Genomic DNA, 15,440 nt, shown 5'->3' with positions numbered 1-15,440 from the left:
GCATGTTTTGAAGAGGGAATTTGTTTCCCTTGCCAGCAGTAAGTATTCCATATTATTAGTGATGGAAATATGCCCCAGGGCTTGGGAAACACACCCTGCCCACTAGAGGAAGTTCGCTAGAAGACAGGTTACTCCCTTTTAACTTTTATAAAGGCTATTTCAGGTTCAGAGTGTAGAAGCATAAGTGACATCGGCCACCCGTACACAGAGTTAGTCAACACTCGACTGGCATCAGCGTTTCGCGGTACCACGAGAATTAACGTCGGTGAATTTTTTTTCCTGAAACGTCACCCTAAAGCCCGAACCAAGCTGCGCTTGGCCAGCGTCGCGTCAGTGTCATCGCCGGCAGGAAAGGGCGACCAAATGCATGTACGAACTGGCGTCTCCGGACTTAGCTATGAAGAGATCGTCAACATGTAAGACCCATACCACATGTACGTAGTACACTTCCAATTTGCGAGGCCTATGACGGAGGCGGTTTGTGCATGCGCACTGGAGGAAACGCGAGCAGGTGCGAGCGGGGCGCAGGGGTTTCCCTCAGGCGTAAAACAGTCGATGGACGTGCTTCCGGCACAGGACAGGTCCGCGCTGACCGCTGCTGTCACACCTGACGGAGGCGCGAGCCAGCACGAGGCCCAATGCCCCCTCCGACGCAAGTGTCTCTGGGGCGTGGGCGTTAGGTGCAAGACGGGAAGTGGACACCAAGATCGCAGCTCTTGAGCCAGTCCTCCCAGCGGGAAATACGGTCGCGGAGAAAGTAAACCATGGGCAGAGTGTGAACGTGTGACGCGTTTGAAAGTGTTTGAGGGCTGTTGAAAAAAAAGACATTACAATTTTTCCAAAACTGCCTGAAAAAGTTACGCTTACTCGCAGAAGCTTATCATTTCAAGAACACCAAATCATAACATCTCGACATGGTTTTCGCAGGTACTGGAGTACTGAATTTCCGGCAAACCGCAGATGCCCAGCAAAAGGCCTGGCCTCTTTGGACAACGCAATGAACGTGAAAAATGGTCTCTGGAGTTTTGCCGAGACAACAGTGGGGTGATTTCTCATCCAATCTTCTGGAGGTAGGGCGTCGTACATGCGGCGTCAAGCAATTTTCGCCGGAATAGGGTTTAAACGGAAATTCGCGCGCAGCCTGCAAATACGATGCCGGAGTGGCTTGCGCATTTCCACGCCTTGTACGACAGCGATGACAGCTTGTTCACGTGTGCCAACGCGACAGCCCCGACTTGTTCATACGTGTTCCTTTAATAATATATCCCTACTGAGGGCCGTTGTTGGCTATAGCAAGACAATTTCCCCCACTAGTTGGTCGCGCGTTATAAGCCTGAAACAAGACATCATTACTTGAAGCGCTGGCACAATATCATCATCAGCAGCAGCAGTAGCCTCACTTCACTCACTGGTAGGCAAAGGCCTCTCCCATGTCTCCCCAATTAACCCTGTCCTTTGCCTACTGTGGCCACCGTATCCCCGCAAAAACCTAACTTTCTGCCGCCCCCTGCTACGCTTGCCTTCTCTTGGAATCCACTCCGTTACCCTTAAGGTCCAGCGGTTATCTAGCCTTCGCATTACATGCTCTTCCCAAGCTCTTTTCTTCCTCTTGATCTCGACTAGAATGTCATTAACCCGCGTTCGTTTCCTCACCACTCTGCCCGCTTCCGGTCTCTAAACGTTACACCTATCATTTTTATTCCCATAGCTCGCTGCTTTGTCCTTTACTTAAGCAGAACACTTTTCGTTAGGCTTCACGGTTCTGCCCCACAGGTGAGTACCGGTAAGGTACAACTGTTGTATACTATTCTCTTGAAGATATTGGTGAACTGCCATTCACGATCTAAGAGAACCTGCCATATGAGCTCCATCCCATTCTAATTCTTCTAGTTATTTCCCTCTCATGATCCCGATCAGCGGTCACTACCTGCCCCAAGAATACGTATTCCCTTACCACTTCCGGCACCTCGCGACCAATTGTGAACTACTGTTCCCTTGCGAGGCTGGTGAACATTACTGTGGTTTTCTGCATGTTAATTTTTAGACCCGCCGTTCTGCTCTGCGTGTCTAACTCATTGATCATGCTTTGCAGTTCATCTTCTGAGTGACTTAGCAAGGCAATGTCATCAGCGAATCGTAAATTACTTAGGTATTATCCATAAACTCTCATCCCCAACTGTTCCCGATTCAGGCCTCGGAATACCTCTTGTAAACAGGCGGTGAGATCGTGTCTCTTGACTGACACCCTTCCTTATTGGAATTTTATTGCTTACTTTATGGAAGTCTGCAGTATACCTGTGCAGTCGTTACAGATATCTTCCAGTATTTTTCACATGACTCTTTTACACCCTGATTCCGCAATTGCTGCATGCCTGCTGAGGTTTCCACTGAGTCAAATGCTTCCACGTAATCACTGAATGTCATATGGTTATATTCTGCGCATCTCTCTATCACTTGATTGATAGTGTGAATACGGTCTATTGTCGAGCATCCTTTACGAAAGCCTGCCTGATCATTTGGTTGATTGTAGTCTGAGGGTGTCCTGATTATATTAGCGATTACTTTAGTAAATACGTTGTTTACCCTGTGTATTCTGTTTTCAATGGCCTACGGACACGTGAAAAGTGATTTCTCTTTCGTCTCTGGCCCTTCCATCTATCCCTCCGTTCCCCTTCCCACGTGTAGGGTAGCATACTGGGCGTAGCCTAGTTAACCTCCCTGCCTTTCCGTTCATCTCTCTCTCTCTTGTAGGCAAAGGGCAGTAAGCTGATCGGTCTAATTTTTCAAGTCCTTGACGTCTCCTTTTTTTATGAATTAACATAATGTTGGCGTTCTTCCAAGCATTTGGTACGCTCGAGGTCATAAGGCATTGCGTATATATATGGTGGATAGTTTTTCTAGCCCACTCTCCCCTCCGTCCTTCAACAGATTTGCTGTTACCCTCACCAGCTAATCCTCACCAGCTGTTTTCCCCCTTTACATTGTTCATAACGCTTTCTTTATTTCCTCTTTTGTTACTGACTGGATGTCCCATTGCTGTGGGCTACTGGCTCTCTCATTAAAGTTCCAATTCATCTGGTGTGGAAGACATCGTAGGCAACCTTGAGGAATCGCCGTTCAAGGGCGCTATCACAGCTGCCACTGAAAGAGCCCTTGCCAACAACCAATATAGAAAAAGAATATTATCTGTGCCGCCATACGTAAAAGCAACATGTGATAGCGTCAGCTGCTTTAGGCCAGCAGAAGCGACATCCCGTAACCATACACTATGGCACTTTATAATTGAATGTGGCGTGAAGTCGATAGGCATTAAGTGGTGCTCCATTACAACGGATTTTGAGCAGGCAAGCCCTGGATGCACACTACAGGCACTGGTGAAAGGGTGATGGCCATGCCTGGCTAGTTACAGATGAACTAAGCGGTTTCTGGCGAAAGTAGGCTTGTGCTGGACTAGCGCGGGCATCGTAAATTGTGCTCATTGTCTAGATACAGTAGGGATGGCCCAAACACCTCCTCAGTGTGCGAGCACCTTCAAAAGTACATTTAATGCAGCCTTATTGCTGAGAAGGAAGGTGCACTGTATCGAAAGTAATTACAAAAGGCACCTGATGCTACTGAGGCAGAAAGAGTAGCAGTGTATGTTATGTTAACCTGCCAGTCACGGTGCCACCTGTGTAACGTGGCAAAGATGGCATATGCGCAGACCTCTGCTACCAGCAGAAAAAAATGGCGTCCTCTTTTCTACCGGGTTCATTGTGCCAACAGTGGTGTATGAGACTGCTATAGCACTTCTACATTTCTTTGATCAGACACAAGGGAACCTTCAAAAAAAAAAAAACTTACAGGGGTTCAACGCAGCTGAACCTAATGTCGAACGATAGCTCCGGTGATATGACACAACGCTGGTTTCAATGTTTTATTATTACCATGCCCGGCCGGGAGCTTTGGCTGTGTGCGACCGGGCGTTGCATCGAACACAGCCAGCATTCCAACGCATCAAAGTGCACGGGCGTTCTGTGCAGAACCCACTTTCATGCCCTGCATGCGATGTCAGCGCACGTTGAAGATCCCCAGGTGGCCGAAATTATTCCGGAGACCTCCACTGCGGAACCTTTCTTCCTTTATTCTTTCATTCCCTCCTTTATCCCTTCCCTTACGGCGCGGTTCGGGTGTCCACCGAGATGTGAGACAGTTTCTGCGTCATTTCATTTCCTCAAAACCAATTTTCATTTTCACGCGACGCGGCGGCCGCGTTTCGATGGAGGATGATGATGAAAACTTTATTTATAACAAGGGAGTTTTGGACACGTCGGTCCTTGGGCCCCCGCACGGCCCCACTGCACTCAAACGTTCATGTCCCGGAGGCTCATGACGCTGGCAGCACGGCCGGTGGCGATGGCTTGCTTGGCCGGGTCCTCGGAGCGCAGTAGGGTCTCCCAAGCCTCCCATGAGGTAAGGTGCTCCAGGCCCCGCGGGGGAGAATCCGCCGGGCAGAGGAAAAGAATATGGTCTAGGGTGGCTTTGGGGTGGTGGCAGAGGGTACAGGAAGGGTTCGTGTGGACTGGGTGATATCGCGAGCGTATATAAGGGGAGGGCAAAGTGCGTGTTTGGAGCCGCCTCCAAAGTGTCTGATGGTAATTGTCGAGGGAAGGATGAGGTGGGGGGTAGAGCCGACGCTCGGCTTTGTAGGCCTGCGTCATTTCACTGAATGAGTGCATGCGCTCCCGCGAGAACCCCAGGTCGGAGGCCGCCGGTGCCCGGTTGAGAGAAGCTCGGACTAAAGCGTTGGCGGCCTCGTTTCCGGGATTCCCGGAGTGGGCAGGCACCCATATCAGCTCCACATGGCGGGGCGGGTGCGCGGCGAGGGAGTCCAGTATGCGAAATGCAGGGACGTGAACTCTCCCGCGAGCAAAATTTAGTATGGCAGTTTTGGAATCTGACAGTATATATCGGGCCTCCGTGCGGGTGATGGCCAGGGCAATGGCGGCCTCTTCGGCCTCCTCCGAAGTGGCAGTAGGGGTTATGTGAAGTGTGGCAATGGGTTGGAGGGAGGGGTTCGTGATGGCGACAACCGCGTCCTCGCCCGTGCATGCGGCATCCACCCAAACGGCATACGGTTCCGTGCCATAGTATTTGTGGAGTGCCCGTGCGCGAGCTCTGCGGCGGGGTTCGTGGTAGGTGGGATGCATGTTTTTGGGGGGAGGTTTAATAAATAAATCGTGGTGAATGAGGCGGGGTACCTGGAGCTGTGTGGGATCGGTAACTGGTAGGCGTATACCGAGGGTGTGTAGGATGTGTCTCCCGGTGGTGGTTCTCGCGAGACGTATGTATTGTGTCTGTCGGTGGGCCTCAATAAGCTCCCCTATCGTATTGTGCAGGCCTAGTTGAAAGAGTTTTTCGGTTGAGGTATTTTGGGGTAGGTGTAATGCTGTCTTAAATGCTGTTCGAATCATGGCATCCAGGGTGGAGATTTCCCTAGCCTGGAGTTTCAGGTAGGGGAGCGTGAAGATAAAGCGGCTGAGGACGAAGGCATGAATGAGACGACATAGGTCATGCTCCTTCATGCCCCGGTGGTGTGCAGAAACGCGGCGGATTAGGTGTGATATCGACACAGTTGTCTGCTTGAGTTTCTGTATGGTGAGTTTGTTTTTCCCGTTGTTCTGGATGTGGAGGCCAAGTACCCGGAGAGTGTTTACCTCCGGGATGGGCCGGTTTTCCAGTGTCACGGTGATGGGGGCTGTGGGACAGTTTCGTGTTGTGGGGCGGATTATGAGGAGCTCCGACTTCTCCGGTGAGCAGGAGAGTCCGATACTCCGCGCATGCGTTTGGGTGAGGATAGCCGCGGACTGTAGGGTGTTCTCTATGTCTCCATCACTGCCATGGGTGGTCCATAGCGTGATATCATCGGCATAGAGTGTATGCCGAAGGTGAGGGATGGAGGCGAAACGCAAAATGGTGTGGCTCAACTCGGCTGAGCCAGGTATACGGAGCGAAAGGCAATCGAGCCAGTGACCGATGTCGACACGGAGACGTTGGCAGAATCCGTTGCCTTTTTCCGCTTGAAATACTCTTGTTGCCTGTGCCGCTGCTTCTCCAGACGTACCTCCCGTTCTTCACTGGCTTCATCAACTAGACTTGTCGCTTTGACTTGTCTCTAGTCAACGCGGCTTCTTTGCTCTCTGTCATAGGGTTCGCTAGAAGCAGCCCGGCGCCTCCAATGCTCAATCGAACAACTCGTCCCGGTGACTGGTTCTGGCTCCATATGTCTGCGGTGTCTAGGCTAGTCTAGGCGGCGATCGCTGGCCTTTATTCAGCAAGAGCGAATCACGTGCTTGGTCACGTGACACAAATGGCGATAGCGAGCGGAGCGGCGGAATGAGCGGTAACAGCTACTACAAGTCACGGGGTATCATGTTACAGCCACACCTCCGGCGAGCCACCAGTTAGAGGTCAAATCCGGGCCTGATTTGACCTTCAGCTTTGCATGCGAGAAGTGGAGCTTTTCGGTCCAATAAAACTTCTATTGAAGGGGCACTCAAGCGCTCCCTATTACTTCTCCAGTCCTCGGCATTGCCAGCGTGCTTCAAGGCAGTTGCTTTAGGTGCAGCCAATGAATAGACGCAGACCATAGCTGCACATGCAGTGCCCTGAAAGGGGCTCTAATAAAGTTGCTGTATGCCTGTGATGTTAAGGATGCCGATTCTTGAATAACCTCCAGCAAGAATTTTTTTTTTTGTGCACTTAGTAGCAGCTGAGTTATCTGTAGTCAAAATTTGAATTTGAGCACCTTCGCGCCTTTCCTCCCCCTCTTGTCGCGTTTTGCACGCTAAAAGGTCGGCGCTCCTCCGCCGGCCCCACCTCCAGGGGCGAATCTTCCTGACCCGCCGGAGCTACGCCGCTTATTAGCCGCGGTCATGGTAGTTGCCTTGCGTCTGAGAGAATGTGGTATGCACTGACGCACAGCCGCGCCGCCATGACTGAGGTGCTCGTAGTAGACGAACTCCTTTTCTTTGCGTGTCGCATTCAGACTGCCGTTTGGAAACCGTGTGCATCGGAGATTCGGCCGGTAGTCGCTGTGCGATAGCCGCACGTAACTACGCCGTGAACGAACGCCATTTCTATTGGGCAGCTGCGCTTGTTAGCGCTGCTCAAGCCTGTCGGGGAAACAGGCGCAGCGACGAAAGTTGGTCGCAGCACTGCAGAAACATGGAGGATTATAACTGGCATATAAATGGCACATCAAAAACTAATTTAAACTAAGAATGTTAGGCACCCTTTTAAAAATTTTGGCACAGCTGCTTAAATGTTACCCTTTATTAAGTTCCTTCTAGATGTAGTTTGCTATTAATAAACATGCAATTATCACTGTAGCAATTCACTATACAAAACTCTGCTAACAATTGGCACCTTAACCTCTTCACAGTTAAATATACCAGCCTTTCATTTTCTTCGTCGATTAACGAGAACACGCTAATTATGAAGTGACTAACAATTTTCATAAATATGTCCGAAGTACTTATCTGGCGCGGGCACGGTGAACCCCTTCAAAAGCTTTTCAGCTATTTCATTCTTGCAAAGACCTGTGCTTGGAAAAAAAGCTAAACTTGTACAAAAAATCCTAATACAAACAATTAATACAGGGCACTTCAGCAAATGCTGCCAGTAATATTCAGGAAAAAAGACATAAAACGGCTTTCGGGGCCTAGTATAATACCAGTGGTGGTGAGTCAGAAAACATAACTAATAAGCTGATTGACTAAATTCACAAAGTTAACCTTTTACAGCTAGGCACCTGGTTGTAGATTTTTAGCTAGCTATTAGCAGCAACCATATCAGCTTTTAGGATTAAAAAAAAATGTATGCTTGACACTGTGGCGCAGCAAATTTTGCGACCCCGGCGCGCCAAACCAAAACGGCGTCGACATCCACCGAGCTAGCCGCTCCGCCCGGGACTGGACGTGCTCCGCGGAGTGACGTGCGCTAGTGGATGTGGTTTTGGTTTGAGGCGCTGCGATAGCTGAAATTGGTCGCACCACAGCAGTCGAATATAACAGCGTTTTCGAACTTCTAAAAGATATGGCTATACACTGGAAACTAATTAATATATTTATAAAAATTGGCCGTGGCTTAGCTAAGGTTAAGCCTGGATATCTCGAAGCGAAAAGCTGCGGCAAGGCGGAGGAGGAGCCGCGTGTGCAGTGAATACGGTGCTGTCTTGGAAAGTTGCTTTAGAGACCTGTACTGTGGCGTGCATTCCTCTCGGGTGTACACCAAGATATGAGAGACAGGCATTTCCTTTAAAACCAATTTTCATTTAATTTAATTTTCCTTAAGGCCCTTACGGCGCAGTTCGGGTATCCACCGAGATATGAGAGAGGCAGTAGTCGTTTCCTTTCCTTAAAACCAATTTTCTTCTCATTTTCATTCCCTTACGGCGCGGTTCGGGTGTCCACCGAGATACGACAGTTTCCTGCCGCACTGTCTGTTGCTTCTTGCTCTCCTCCCATGGCTAGTGTCTGCGCTTGTTCTATGGGCAAGCGCGCCCTCCTTTCAAATGCGCACTGCGCACGGCCAAGGCTGTGGCAAGTTGCGCGTCCGCGCCGAGGGTGCGCCACGGTCGAAATGATTGCAGCGATCCTTGTATCGGTGGTAAACGCGGCTGCAGTTAATCTTAATAAAAGTGAAATTTTTCGACCACTATAAATAACAAAAACATGCTTATAAACTAAATTATAACCAGCCAGAGGTATCAAAAATAAGACAAGCAGACGACGCCCGGACAGCCGTGCAAGCGAAAACGGCGACGTCGGCGACATTCGCACTGCAGCAGGGTCATTGGCGTCATGTCGAGTCATACAGTGAGCTTTTCTTGGAGTTTTTATACTAAGCATAGCACTGCAGCATATTATGTTGTCCCTAGTCCAATGCACTGTGATTTCTTCTGCACGAGTCAAAGGTTGAAAATTTTCGCTGCCTTTCTCTGCGTGTGTTTATTCATAGCCACAGACTGATGCATTTCAATATATGTCAGATGTTTTACTTCCCTGCTATTTACCTGAATCTCTTAAAAAGTCGTGTACAAACCTATATTCAGTCATGTAGCATTTGATTATGTATACTGTACCTACCTTGATGCCTTTTTTATCCTCTATATATTTTCTGTGCGCTCATGTCTTCTAGGTTTACATAGTGTCGTTTTTTAATTTTGATTTTTAGGATGCCTGTTACTGATACTGCAATGCCACTGATACCTAAAATCACTTTTTGAACATAGTTTATTGTCACTGCTGATGTTCTTTAAATAAATTGTTCATTGTACAAAATCATTTGCGCTTTTCGTTCTCGAGCGAACGCCCTAAGCAGCTGCTAAGCAGTCGCGCCGCTCGCCACCATACACCATGCATCAACAGACACATCGAAATACAAAAGCGAGTGAGCAGATTCCGTAAGTACTTAGGAAATCAAGCGTGAATGCAGCGCGGGAGCAGTTAATCCCCATTATATACAAAGCTTGGATCGAGCTAGCGGCCGCCAGCACTAGAAACGCGCGAGCAACCGGCCGCAACCAGCCGCCCATGTAGTTCTTTCCTTCCTCCATGCAGCCGCCATGCAGCTGCCAAACGCGCGCCGCCATATTGGATTGACTGCGTTTACCGCCTCTCCCAGGTACCGCCACCATCGCCTTCGAAAAAAAAAAAACGTCCCCATTGGCTATAAGACGCTTTACAGCGGCGTATCATGGGGGCTGCCATCTTTGATCACGTGATCACGCCGCCATTACTCGCCTCCTGACCGCTCGGCGCGCGCCTCGTCGCGACGGCTGCTGCGTCTGATGTTCGGTTCCGACAGGCAGTGTTTCGGCTGATGCGGTTGTAAAGGGGTGGGAAGACGACGCTGTGGTTGGTCCGAAGCTTCGAAGGACATGTGAAAACCCCAATTTGATCACTTTAGGCGTAAAAACGTGATCGGGCTTCATGTCGCGAAGAGCCGCTGAGCTCTCCGCCTGTTCGAGGCAACGGCTGGATCACCTGAATGCCGCCGAAGGCTTTGCTTAATATTTTTTATTGTTATTATCTAAAATAGCAAGGTTTAATGACCCTGCGGCTGCGCAGGTCGTTGTCGTATTGTGTACATGCATGCGGAGACTGCTCTAAAACGCTCACATGCACAACGTACTCATTTGTTTACAACTTTTTAAATGTTCAAGCCTAAATATTTTCTGTTGTTTTGCTAAACAAAGGAAGGCGACAAAAATAAGTAAACAAACAAATGTTACCCAATCATGTAAGCAGTACCATGCATCAAGCAGCCTTCACAAGTTTGCATGCAATCGTTTACAAGGATTCCGCGATATAATTGTTATAACGCGCGCATGGCAGAGCGCTCACTACACGAAGTTCACAATCATGTCAGCCTCACATAGTATAAAATTGTGGTACGCTCCATACTCGATATGCGGACATGAAAATGCTCGAGGTCTCGCTGGTTGTAAGTAATCAGCCGGAGTCACTTCTAGTGACTGTCTCGCAAGGACCGCGAGGAAGTGACAACCGCAGAGCACAGAAGCCCTAACACAAATGCTTTATTCCGATTGTGGTCCACAAAAACCGCGCTACTTGGAGCGAAGTTCAACAGTAGCACCAAGGCGGTGTGTAATACGCGATCTGACGGTAAGCGTTGTCCGCTCGCACGGCTATGCACTGCACAATATGCACTAGCGGTATAGGAGCGTAAGTCGTTTTTTTTTGTGTGTGTGACGTATCGGTGGCGGGACAGCTTGTTCATGCGGCTATGTTGCGCACTTACCCTCGCAGATTTTCCAAGATCGAGACCTTTCCTTCTATACTCGCTGTCTAGCGCTGGCGAACGTGTGTTGCGTTTACCCATTCGGAAAGGGTGGATGTCCAACGGGCGCGAACAGGGGCAGTACGTCCTTGTGCAGTTCGGTTCCGTGAAGCTCGCAAACGATCGCATCCCGCCCCTTTAACTGTTTGTCGCACTTCTAGCAACCCACAACAGAGCATGTATTTTGTCTTTTCACATTTCCACTGCTGCGTCGAGGCATACACGCCGGCGACTTAAGAGGCAAGTAATGACGCCGTGTTCCGGGCGCACCCGTGGCGCCATCTGGTCTCAAACGGAAGAACTGCGCGCTGTAAACGGTCACTCCCTTGGCACAGCTGCGGCGAAAGGTCAAACGGTGGCGAGGAGAAGCGGCGGCGCACATGCGCAGTAGCCTGCGCCGTGCGTGACGTCAGTCCGAGGGATACGGCTCACGCGAAGCGCGGTGTTGACGAGCCCAGTGAAGCTTTTCGCTTCGAAAATCAAAACGATACAATAGTTTCCCGACACCTGCCACCATTGGTACAACTATGCTGCTAAAAACAAGCAACGCTGCGGAGGCTGCGGAAGCAGTGCGTCCGCAAAACCATATTAATTCGTTCTTCTTGCAACTCCTCTGCGTTTGGACGAAAACACAGAGCAGTATAAAACGATGTGGTAGCATAGAAAATCGCGGTCGAAGCTGTGAGGCGCTCAGTGTTTGGGCCCTATGAGTGTGTACTTTTTAGACGCGGATTGAGCAGGCGCGATTCACTCTACCAACCGCGTATCGTACCACAACATGAAATTCTTACTTCGAGAAGTCTCGATGCGTCTCAGGACGAACAGAAGGGTGGAGGAGACTCCTCCCACTATCGCACAATGAGGGGCGAGGGCGCGTAGACGTAGCCGACGCGGAGTAGGTACGCCGGTAAAACGCAGGGGGCGGATTTATGTGTCACTCATGAAAGAGGCGGTCCTACTTGAACTATGAATTCTTGGATTATTTAAACCGAAAACATGGGGTTCGGCGTGGTTTTTCTAAGTGAAATTTCTCGCCTGGGGAGGGTGACCGCCCCTTGTAGAACGCCCGAAGCGTGTGCACAAGAGCGCAGTGCTGAACACAAACGCGCAGAGCATCAAAAAAGACAAAAAGGGTTAGAGTTCGGGCTAGTGGGTAGGAGTGGGTGTTCCTTCAATTTTGTGCGCTATGGATCCTCAAAAGACAAAAAAATTATTTCGAGCGACGGAAAGGCGCAGTAACTGCCACTAACGGTAATTGGTTACCAGAAAGGAGGCCAGTCTCGCTGGACACCTGAACCACGCCCTTGGGGAAGAGGGAGAATGAGGCATGGTAGTGCAGGGCTCCGGAATTTTTACCTCTGGTGTTTTTTTAACGTGCGCCGACATCGCGCCGCGCATGGCAGTCTTTTGCGAAAAGCGGCTCATAGTGAACCCGCGTGGATACCTGAACCGCGCCGCATGAGGGAATTCGGGATGGAGGGAGTGAAACAAGAACCGTACGCAGTGGAGGGCTCCGGAATAATTTTGACCCCCTGGGGTTCTTTACCGTGTGCTGACATCGCACAGCACACGGCAGTCTTTTGAAGCGAAAGCTTCACTATGGGACCTCGTACTTCGATCGCCGGGTGCCTAGTTTTGACCTTCGGCCGAGTTAGTTCAAGCCATGAAAAAGAGAAAAAGAAATTGAATCAATATCCATGACTGGGAGTCGAACCCGCGGCTGCGCGAACAGACCTCGTTTAACGGCCGCTCAGCGAGACTAGGCTATCGCCGCAGCCAACACGCCTCGTGTTAAACTGCACCACACTCGCGCTGTGCATTGGAGAGCGTCGTCTTCATCAAGTTCCATCTGCTCCGTCCCGCGGCACTGCCTGCTCATCGTTGTCTTCTACGTGGCACAAATCCGCGGCCCGGAGTGAACCCGCGTGGATACCTAAACCGCGCCGCATGAGGGAATTTGGGATGTAGGAGGGAGTGAAACAACGAAGAAACGGGAACCGCACGCAGTGGAGGGCTCCGGAATAATTTGGGGATAAGAGTTAATGGAGAATACCTAAGTAATTTACGATTTGCTGATGACATTGCCTTGCTAAGTCACTCAGGACATGAACTGCAAAGCATGATCAATGAGTTAGGCAGAGCAGAACGCTGGGCTAAAAATTAACATGCAGAAAACCAAAGTAATGTTCAACAGTCAAGAAAACAGCAGTTCACAATTGGTAGCGAGGTGCTGGAAGTAGTAAGAGAATATGTATACTTAGGGCTGGTAGTGACTGCTGATCCGGATTATGAGAGAGAAATAACTTGAAGAATAAGAATGGGGTGGAGCGCATTTGGCAGGTTTTCTCATATCATGAATGGCAATTTGCCAATAACTTACCGGCACTCACCTATGGGGCAGAAACGTGGAGGCTAACAAAGACTGTTCGCTTAAGTCAAGGGCAGCGCAGCGAGCTATGAAAAGAAAAATGATAGGTGTAATGCTAAGAGATCGGAAGCGGGCGGAGTGGGTGAGGGAACAAACGAGGGTTAACGACATCATAGTCGAAATCAAGTGACATCACGCAGTACACGGGCGTATCTGAATTTCCCCTCCATGGAAACGCGGACATCGCGGCAAGGCACGTGCCAGTACACAGAGGTAAGGTTCCAAAAACGACACAAAAGAACGGGTATAAACGCCAAAATACTGAAGCACAGCCTCAAAACGTGGCGCGAAATCGCGGAAGATGCCAAGGCCCCGAGGTGTATGCTTGGGAGACTGAAGCCGAAAGTCTTCAGCTGCAATATCACAGCAGTGCTTCTAGAGTTTTCAAAAGCACAATGTTAACACAAAAGTACGTGCAAAAGCACAGAAGCACAACAGCTAGCACTCAGTAACTCATTACCATCGGCATAATCCACGAATTAGGGGTGTGCAAATAGTACTTTTTCAAAACTGAATCAGATATGAATAGTTCAGCTTTGTTATCGAATAAGAATCGAATAGTGAATGAATTGAATCGAATACCAATCACATATCTATACAAATATCTGATTCGACTTCTGGCGTGCAAGAGGAGTCACACCTTGGCAAAATCAAGAGTGCTCACTCAGGCTCACTCACAAGAGTATGGGCAGCCTACGGCCTCACCCATAGAAACCCAGGCTCACTCGAACTCATTTAAGCTCACAAATCACTTGGGCTGACTCAGACTCACCAGTCATCTGTGGTCAACTACTGATAGCGATTCATGTCTCACTCAGACTGACGACTAATCTAGGCTCATTCAATCATTTCAACTCACGACTAATTTGGACTCACACACTCATTTCAACTCACGACTCACCTGGACTCACTCATTCATTTTCACTCACGATGAATTTCGGTTCACTCATTTCGACTCACAACTTACCTGGACTCACTCACTCATTTTGACTCACAACTCACCTGGACTCGCTCATTTCAACTCACGACTCAGCCAGGCTCAACTTGCCTCAGGACTCCTATAAGCTCAAACATTGGGCAGCTGAATCGTTTTTTCGCCCAACAGCCCAATTCACGCGCCTAAAATGGCAAAAAAAAAGTTGTTAAAAAAAATGGTGTTGTGATGTGCTCTTAACTGGAACTAGCCTGTAGCCAGGCCTGGCTTAGAGGACTAGAGGCCTGTAGCTTCTGCTCGAGGGATGTAAAAATCTATGGTTACTGCATGTGTTCGGCAACCAATTAAAAATACAGTAAAAGAAGAATAAGAACAACCACGATACAGCAAGCCACAGCTGATATCCAACATGACCAAGACCAGCAACTAATCAACTTTTCTCGCCTTTTAGTAATGTTCCAGACTGCAGCAGCCACAAAAATTACACAGCACGAAAGAATGAAACTGCTCTAAATCATCATATCGACCAAAAGCTATTCAGTATTACGAGTGTGCAGGAAACTCACGTTTATGAACGTTGCAAACTCGTGCCCAATCAGCATCACGGATTCACTTGGGATCATGGGATTGTTCAACCTCATATCATGGACTTATTTGATTTGATAGGCCCACACTCCACCATGTGAGCCCGGACTCGAGACTCAAATAGTGATCCGAGCGTGAGACCGGATTCATTCATGACTCAGATTATGATCTGAATGTGAGTCTGAACTCATTCACGGCTCAGATCATGATCTGATGTGAGCCCGAGTGGGTTGACTCATTAATGAGACTGCCGACCTATGGAGAAGTGCAAGCAGTGCAACACTCCTCTCCACTAAGGGGATGCAAAAGAGAGTCAGTATATTAGCTCCATCGTTGCCACTGAACTAGCACCCAATCTCAGTAGATGAAAGGGGCGCGGGCTATCTGTCATGGCCTCCAAGATGTGGCATGGCAGCATGATTGGCTTAACCTGGCTGAGCCCTGCTGAGTTGGCCAATCATGGTGGCCATGATTGAGCATTATGAACGCTGCCACCCGAACAGATCACATCGTAGCAGCATGCTGTGCAGTGTTGGACTGACTCTTTTGGCAACTGTCACCAAGGAATATCATGTTTTTTTTTTTTTTTCAATTATTCGAAGCTATCTGAATACTTGGAAGCATATTCGAAAAATAACAATGCTTGAA

This window comes from Amblyomma mixtum, chromosome 3 (assembly GCF_055824585.1).
Source record: "Amblyomma mixtum isolate Tamu chromosome 3, ASM5582458v1, whole genome shotgun sequence".
NCBI classification, from domain to species: domain Eukaryota; kingdom Metazoa; phylum Arthropoda; class Arachnida; order Ixodida; family Ixodidae; genus Amblyomma; species Amblyomma mixtum.
This window is presented reverse-complemented; position numbering follows the sequence as displayed.